Here is a 9681-nt window from a genome sequence, read left to right as displayed (position 1 = left end):
AGTGACTTAGATATTAGGCCACCGAGCTCGATAACTGCAGTCGCTTAAGTGGGTCCAGTATTCGGAAGATAGAGGCAGACGTGCCAAATCTCCCGATTTGAGCGGGAGACTCCCGATTTTTCATCGTTCCTTCCGATCTCCCGATTTTTGGAGCAGTATCAGTAATTTTCGTATTATTTTAAACTCCCGCGGAATTCCTCGTTCTATCAATATATGGATGACTATGACCAAATACAGTAGAGACAATACACGACACTTACGGATTTCGCCTTGCTAAAATGGGAGACAATTCGACGGTGGCGCTCCTAGTGACTTGACCTGAACAAATCGCGCTAAATTCAAATATCAATGGAAATGTATATACGGAAATGGATAAATAAATTACGTCTAGAAAGAAAGTGGTATTGAGATATTAACTTCGAAGTTGCTAAAGCAATTCTGGATAAATGAATGAAGAATTATATAAAAGGTTATTATTCAAAGACTGAAATTAGACATATAAACAAGGTGTGAAATGGACTGCTGTGAAATAGCTTGATATTTCATTTATGCATTACTTTTTTAGCTTTAGCATACCTGCCTGAAATCTTATGGTTGGATTTGTCTCTTTTCCTCATTTAAAAACAATGTATCATCACATTAAGACATTTGTCAATAAAAATATCGGCACATTCCTTACACATACGATGCAATGAATTAACATTTAATAGCTGGACAATTTTCCTCTTAACATGAAGCCTATTAACAGAAAGAAAATCTATAAAATCCCGGCTTTAATTTGAGAAGAGGGATAAAAGAAAGAAAAGTTTGGAAATGTTGTCGATAGTGATGCTTTGAGGAATATTTACGTACAATTAGAGTAAAAATGTAACATACCCTTGGCTGTATAGTCGAGGATTTTTAAAGTCGCTGGCCTGGAAATGATCTGAACAGATCTTATAATTCTTATACAAGCGTAACGTCCCTTCTTTCTTGTACACTTTATCCAAATCGCTTCTGTGACATTTCAAAACCCACAGATCACACCTACAACAACACATCGGTATTGAAGGTTAACTGCTGCACTATACAATAAAATATGCGTATTATATTTTAAGCCCGTTAAAACATGGGTCGAGCAGGTCAGAAGATTATGAAGTACTATAAAAATCTCTGTCACTGGAAGAATATATATGCAAACACAATATTACTTCCATGTTCTTGTCACGAGGGAACCTGAAGAACGAGCGCGCATTTTTTTCTACTTCGTAATTACTGCAGCCAAACACAGCACATACCTTTCCCCTCATGTTGAGAGGAGATATCAAGGAATGACACACGCTACTATTTAATTATGTCAACTCACTGAAAACGCATAAATAACACCAAAAACTTCACACAAAAATACACGTGCTCTTATGACAGAATCAGTACCGTTCAGGTCTATCCGCTAGGGTGTGCTCCAATAGCTGTCCCTCGATATCTCGCTCAGTGTCGTGTATTGTCTCTACTGTATTTGCTATGACTGGTCGACAGTAGTTCTAATAATGATACCACATGGCAGTACAGGGCACGGTTGTCAGTCATGTGCTCTTCTTTGGTCAAGCGAGTAACCTAACCTCAGAAGTAGCACGCCATAGTCTACGCGGGCCGGGACCTGCAGAAGTGCTCGTGTTATGTCTTAATATTTGTTTTGGCCAAAATGTTAAAAAAGAAATATGATGCAGTGTTTAAAATTGCTGTTGCTTATATTGTAGAGTTTGAGTGAATCCAGGAAGGAACCAACGTTCACATTCTGTACTATATGTATAGGTGTGATTTTTAATTTGAGCGCGGCGGACAGTGCGATATACTCAAGCATATGCAAACGAAAAAACATGAGAAGAGTGTCCAGTGTGTGGAAAGAAAACAGAAACTGAACTTTTCATGTAAAAACCAAGATGTAAATCCTGTGACGAATGCCGAGGCGTAATTTAAGTCATTTATTGTAGAACATACCGGTAACCTGCCTGTAAAGTGGGTCGATCAGGCGGGACCTTTGTTTCACAAAATGTTTCCAGATTTGGAAAGAGCTAAACGATATGGGTGTGCTAGAACGAAAACAGGGGCCATCATTACAGAAATGTGCATGGAAGAAACGGCAAAATTGCATCACATTTGCAGGTGAATGCATTTTCGGTTGCTGCTGATGGTAGCAATAAAAGCGACTTGAAAATATATCCCATTCTAGTAATATTTTTTAGGCCTGAACTCAATGAAATTCAGAGTTGTCTACTCCCTGTGCCTAATTCAGAAGGGGATGCTACTAGAGCTAACACTGCCAATCTTTTGCTCTCAACTTTTCGGGAATTCCGCATTCCATTAAAAAACTGCCTAGCTCTTGGTGCTGTTAATGCTCCAGTAATGGTAGGATTAAAGAATGGTGTGGCAGGATGTTTGAAGCGGGAAAATAGTAACATTATTATTGCAGGCTGCTCTTGTCACTTGATTAATCATGCTGCAGAGAAGGGTGCGGCGCGCTTGCCCGTAAATGTAGATGAATGTATAATTGATATATTTTATTATCAGAAAAGGAGCGCAATGAGGAAAGAAAAGTTCAGAGAATTTCAGACTTTACACAACACAGAGATCAGGAAAATTCTGGAGCATGTGCCTACTTGATTATTATCACTAAGAAGGTGTTTAGATAGGATTATGCTGCAGTGGAACCCTTTGGTTATACTTTATTCAGGAGCATTTTTTTTTTCAATTTGCTTTACGTCGCACCGACACAGATAAGTCTTATGACGACGATAGGATAGGAAGGGGCTAGGAGTGTGAAGGAAGCGTCCGTGGCCTTCATTAAGGTACAGCCCCAGCATTTGCCTGGTGTGAAAATGGGAAACCACGGAAAACCATCTTCAGGGGTGCGACAGCGGGATTCGAACCAACTATCTGCCGATTACTGGATACTGGTGGCACTTAAGCGACTGCAGCTATCGAGCTCGGTAGGAACGAAATTGTGAGTAAGGATTCTCAGATGGGAAATTTGAAAACTTAACAAAATTCCTAAGCACAGTTTAAGTGCAGGTGTGTCTTGTTCATTGTGAAAAGGTGAAAGATTGTCATAACATTTCACCACACTCCTCAGTTAAAAGGAAAACCCAGTCATCAGTTTCAGTAAAAAATGAAACTACTGATGACACTAAGAGCCATGCATTGTCACGTGAAGAACGACGGTTCATGTTCCTTTCATCAAATTTACATAAATCTTTGTGCCTTTTTCTCTCAACTTTTATAGATATCTGTGTTAATCCAAACGTAGCTCTTCAGTCAAGTAAGCCGCACATCCACTTAATGAGGTCAGTTTTGGAGGAACTATTGAAGAATGTGATGGCAATATTTGTGAAACCACACGTTATTAAAAGCTCCTCCTCTCTCCTTAATGTAGATTATCATACTCCAGCAAATCGAAAGGATGATTGTGATCTGATGATAGGGAACTAGTGAAACGGAACATTTAGATAAAGAAACTGATATTCTACACTCCCAATTCTGTAACTTTTAGCTCGAAGAAACAGACCTGACAAAAGGAAGAATTGATATTCAATGGGCATTGGTAGGTCAGATGAAATCAGCTGATGGCGTACTTAAATATGACAGACTCTCTAAGGCGATGGTTGCTATTTTATCAATTTCACATAGCAATGCAGAATGTAAGAGAAATTTTAGCAGAGTCACAAAAACAAAAACACAGTTCAGATCCTTTCTGTCTGAACAAACTTTGGAGAAACTTTTAACCTTGAAATCTGTCAGCAAGACAAGTGCTTTCAGCAAAAATGTAGTTCCGAGTTTCTGAAGAGGGGCAAGTCAGCTACGGGTGTGTTGAACAACAATTATACGTGACGTGATCTCCATGTTGAAGGATGAGAAGTCACATGTTCCTACAGTTCAGTATTTAGTATTCACATATAAATGATGAAAAATATATATGTAGGCCAAATAGAATTGTTAATGTATTGAATTATTATGAATTAGTACATGTTCTGCCATCAGTGATGTGTCGTAATATGTCGCGATTCGCTGTCAAATTTCTCCTGATTTTTTAGTTTTGAAAGTTGGCATGTCTGTAGAGAGTTCGAACCCTACTGTCGGCAGCCCTGAAGATGGTTTTCCATGGTTTCTCACTTTCACACCAGGCAAATGCTACGGCTGAACCTTAATTAAGAGCATGGCCACCGCCTTCCCATTCCTAGCCCTTTTTCCTGTCCCATCGTCGCTATCTATCTGTGTCGGTGCGACGTAAAGCCGTGTTTGTTAGGTCATTAGCCCAGAGGCTGGTTGGATCCTCAGATAGCACCACCAAAGGTTATGCAGTTATACGGAAACCGCAAAAACCAATGGCAACACCTAAATGAGGCGTACTAGGCAAGACGAGGAGTGAGGTAGTTTGCCATTGCTTTCTTCACTGGGTCAGAAAGTGCTATTGCAGCACGACTGACCCTATGAGCAACACCTTTCATAACACTCAGATGCACTAGTCGTGCTCTGAATGCCATTACTCAGCACCACCCATACCCCAGCAGCTTCCATATTGTCACAGCCATGGATGAGACTGGGCCTTCGGTGAAAGCCACACTTTACTCTAGCCTGTGCCAAGAGATGGATACAAAAGTACTGTATCCATCAAGAAATGGCAGCAGGCAAGACGTAAAGCCACTTGTAAAAAATATGTTAGGCCCCTTTAAACAACAAAACATCATCACAAAATAATTCTTAAGTTTACTAGTGCATAGTCCTTGATGCAACATACTGTAGACGTGATAGCAGGTAGCCAGAATATCAAAGCTATTACACCAAGTTAGTCAGCCAATACAACAGCTTCTTCAGTAACTGTATGTAACTCTTGAATGGTTCCACCTAATCTTAGCTATGTGCAGTGACAGCTGGTGCAGAAAATTAGTTATGTGCTGTAACCCATCCCCCCTCCAAACAATGTAAATATTTAGAAACAAATGCAGTTTTCAAGAGGCTCTCCACTGAGTTTTCAATACTGAACAAATACGCAAACAACCCCAACACATATGCACATTCCTCATACAAAACTAAATAAACACACAATAACACCTGCAATGACAAAACATTCATGAACTCAGAAACACTTGGTGTGAGCACGCAAAAACAGAACTTCTCAATGTTGCCAAAATAATTGAAATAAAACCAGCAACGTTGTAATGCAAAGTTACATGTCATGTTGTTATAGTAAAATTTATATGCTAGACATTTTGTAATTAAAGAAAATCACAATATCTTGTCCTTATTTTGACAACTTAATAGTACAATTTTAGTTTGTCGATTTACAAATGTGACTATGGAATAGGCAAGTTGATAGTATAAAAGGAACTAGCGGGACCAGCTGATGGCTTCCTCTACAGTATTTTGTTTTCCCGTTTGCTTTGAGTGATCCGCTCGTAAATACTACCGCTGAGTAAAGAGGGTGCCACCTGGCACATTCTCATTTTGGTCGAAATGCAAGTGTGACCAGTGCTGCCTCTCTGTGGTTGAACGAAAACTCGCTGTGAAGTGGTATCCTTGGCTGTTGCTTCCACAGCACATCGGAAAAGTTGGGCACGCATGTGAAAAAGGCAGAGCCCCTGCTTTCTGTCAAAAGGCTTAGAAATTCTCGCTGAGCTATGATATGCACAGCACCCGGTGTGGAACGGATGACTAGTTACCTGGTTGTGAGGGGAGTTGAATGACTTCCTATTTTTTGGTTGACGTCTTTTTCAATGCACTGTATATGATGGTCGATAATATTATTAACGTAATTTATTTTTCAAATAGACAATATGCTGCAGCACTTCAGCACAAAATATATGGCCGCCCCTGGCTATGTGATGGATTGTTTGAGGTGTATCACTGCAATCACAATAATGACTTGACTTTTGCCCATTTATGCTGTCAGAACTAGCACCTCGCATGGTGGTTGGTGACTTTTGTTTAACAAGCAGGATTCAGGCAGAGGTGAAGTTGTGATCAGGCAATGGAATAATCCATCCATTCTGAGACAGGATTTCAAGACAGAAATAAGACTGTTGTAGTATTTGTGGATCTAACATCAGCATACGCCCAATCTGGCAACTGAAATTATATGTAGTAGTAGCAGCAGCAGCAACAACAAAAATGTCTAATAAATATTTGTCTTCTCTGTAAGGCCTTTGGAATCCACAGAATAAAGTAAGTGGAACTGTTATCAATGCAAGCCATGAAGTTTAGGGAGGAATCTACACAAGTTTTAAAACCATGTGATCAACCCTCTGTAGTTGGTGGCAACATTGCACATTGTTGTGGAGATGCATACATTCATATCTAGACATCTGTCCTTACTTTTTCTTCCTGATTAAGTATTCACTCCAGCAAGAGTTCTGTTTCTCCCATGTGTAAACTGTCCAAGGTTTGAAGGTAATGGGATTATCAGAAAGATATTGGGGGTATACCAAGTAGCCTCACAGTCAACACAGACTGAAGTGTTTACACATATTTAAATAAAAAAGTGAAGGGTGAAAGACTGGTTCTCAAAGTACAACCTGAAATGTCTGAAATTTACTGTGGCTCTTGAACTTTTTATTCATATCAGAAATTCTCTCGTAACATTTGGACTCCCTTCTTTGCAAGTTGATAGAAGATACCTGTAAAATGAGAAAGATTTGGATGGAAAGGAAAGAGATATCTCTTGTTGCTAGATGGTATCAAAACATCAGAAGAGGAGCAGAAAGCGGTACAGTACTTCATAGAATACATTGCATTAAGATAACGGCATTTTCTCTTTAACAAATATTACAGTACAGGAAGAAAGAGCAAATATATATGAAAGAAATAACTGTTGTTGTTCTTTGCCGGACTGACTAGCCCTACTTGGCAGGTACGATTCTGGCTCAGTCTGGTGGTATTTTAAGGTGCTCAAATAGACCAGCCTTATGTTGCTGGATTTCTGGCACTTGAAAGATTTCCTGCGGAACAAAATTCCGGCACCTGTGCGTCTCTGAAAGCTGCAAAAGTAATTAGTTGGACATAAATCCAAGAACATTATTATTATTATTTGCTAAGAAAAGAACAATGAAAAGAATATATAAACTCTTAACTGATTTTTTACGTGTAAACATTAAACTGCAACAGATATTTGCATATCGGGAGTTTATTTTGAAATTTGATTAAAACTGGAATTGGAATATCAAACCTTGTGATGATAATTATATTTATGGAAAGGTATTTAAACTGAGTATGTACATAAATACTTTACAATATTTCTCTTATTTATACTGGAATAGACAGTACTTGTGAATTACATTATGTTGCTATTGATGACCAGATACTGGCTTAACTGGAGCTACTATGGTGTCAGTATCACATAGATCTGCCCGTCACTGCTATCACATTCTCAATCCTTCTTGGAAGACTTCCCAGAAAATTTCAGTGGACATCTGCTTATATTTTCTCCCATTCCCTTTGCAATATGGCAAACAGTTCTGTAGGAATTTTGGGGTGGTCTGGTCTGGCTGTCTACTGGTGCTGTAACTCATCCCAGAGATGCCCAGTTGGATTTAGATCAGGGCTTTGGGCTGGCTATTTGATTTCATTCACTCCCATTTCAACAAACTACTTTATGAACGGGTGCACTGTCTTGTTGCAAATGAAAAGGGCCAGTTTCAAATTGTTGCTACAGGGCGAGTAGCATAGAATTGTCCAATATTGCCCTACGTGTTTTGGCATTCGTGGTTTGATAAACTAAAACCACTAGTCCAAGACCAAAACACGAAAAATAGGCCCACACCATAATATCTCCTCATGGTGGGAACAGTGCACTCCGATAAATAACACTCGCTCGACATTCACCCGAATACCACAACGTGTAACATAAGTCACTTCACATGAAGCTCTTCCATTCTTCTAGAGTCCAAAGGTCATGTGTTTTACACCACTCTAATCTGCAGCAAGCTTTCACTTTAGTGATCCTTGGTTTCTGTTGCAGCTCGCCCATGGAATCCAAGTGAAAACCCCTCTCGACGAATGGTACGAGTACTGGCATCACTTCAAGATGCCCATCACATGTCTGTAGTCAATATTTCAAATGAAACTTGCCAGTTTGACTTCTCCACACATCAAAGTCAACGATGACCCCTACTTGTTAAATGTTTTGGCTGCCTCGGTTGAGATGGGCGTTTTAAAACTCCTTGGTGTTTCCATTTCACCATTAAGTCACTCACTGTTGAACTTACTAGAAATCTCTCGGATGAATGACCGAATCGGTGGGGACCGATAATCATAGTCATTTCAGCCTCGCTGAGCTCTCACTATATTTCTTTCAACAGCTGTAGCTATTAAACATTTATACTGCGCACTCGCAACTGTATATAGTCTCATGACATACTTGAGCGAGGTATGAAATCAGTCTATTTTCATTTCACTGGATGTCCGGTCCTTAATGGAAATGTAGTGTATCTCCAGCTATGTTATTTGACTTGCCAATGCTTGAACTTTTCAACACCATAGCTTCCTCCTCTTCTGTACCTTTCAGAGTCTTTTTCATTCGACTCTCCCTCAAGCGCTGTTGGGATACAAGTTCAATTCTGTTTTCTCTTCCGATACATTTGGTATTCTCAAATACCAGTATGTTGGCTGGAGATACACTACCTTGCCATTAATGACTGGACACCCACTGAAAGGAAAGTAGAATGATCTCGCACATCGCTCAAGCATGTCGTGAGCCTATATACGGCAAGGTTGTGAGCGCTTCAGTAGCTAGGAGCTTTGTTTAAAAGGATTATAGGGAGGTAGATTTGGGGAAACAAGGTTGGCTATGGAGTGGTAATAATCAGTACTGGAAGTCAAGTAAGGATGACATAAAATTGTTAGTGTTAAACTGTGGAAGTGCCATATAATCCTGAATACCACCAGCCACCGAATAAGACCCGCACCCTAAATTTGAGACGGCAAAATAAGGAAAAAAATAACTTGCATACCTATTTAATTTTCTTCAAATATACCACAAATATAAATTCAAACAGCTTACGATTAATAAAATTATCACAAAAATCTTAAATAAAATCGGTCCCATACTCGGATCATTCACAATACACTGTCGTCACCTGAAGTTTCACCATAGGAACTTTCGTCGCTGGCACCTTTCCACAAATAGTCGTCCTCACTACCGTCCACTGAATTTGAAATTCCACATTTCTTAAAGATTTTGGACACTATATCGTTGGGAATGCGCGCCCATGCGGTCTACTTCCAACAGCATATTAGTTCCACTTCAGGCCTCTTCACTCGTCCGGTTGGTGTTAACGCATGATCACAATCAGACATCCATTCGGTGTATAACTGTTTCATTGCAGTTTTGAAAGGCCAGTTCACGCACACATCCAACGGCTGTAGAATAGAAGTGAGTCCTCCGGGAATTATCACAAGATCAGTTTTTCCTTTCCTCATCATATCTTTTACGGCTTCAGTTGTATGTCCTCGGTAACTGTCCAACACAAACATGTTTCGTTTTTGTAACAAAGCTCCCAGGCGACGTTGCCAAACGTACTTCACCTAGTCCTCAACTAACACACTGTTCATCCAGCCGGACTCGTGTTCTAACAACAACACCGGATGGCAAGTTTCCTTTCGGAAGTGTTTTCCTTTTCAGAACCACATATGGAGGGAGTTTGGTTCCATCCG

At 39.8% G+C, this 9681-nt stretch overlaps 1 long non-coding RNA gene across 1 annotated transcript in view; it reads right to left on the bottom strand.

The window, feature by feature from the left end:
- Positions 1 to 6580: 6580 nt before the first annotated feature.
- The window catches only part of LOC136858210 (uncharacterized), an 84349-nt gene continuing 81248 nt past the window's right edge, over positions 6581 to 9681 (bottom strand). Inside the window, exon 4 of the long non-coding RNA XR_010858616.2 lies at positions 6581 to 7007. This is a non-coding gene — a long non-coding RNA (uncharacterized lncRNA). The remainder of the gene's footprint in view (positions 7008 to 9681) is intronic.

Source organism: Anabrus simplex, chromosome 1 (genome assembly GCF_040414725.1).
Source record: "Anabrus simplex isolate iqAnaSimp1 chromosome 1, ASM4041472v1, whole genome shotgun sequence".
Taxonomy (NCBI): Eukaryota; Metazoa; Arthropoda; class Insecta; order Orthoptera; family Tettigoniidae; genus Anabrus; species Anabrus simplex.
This window is presented reverse-complemented; position numbering and strand designations above follow the sequence as displayed.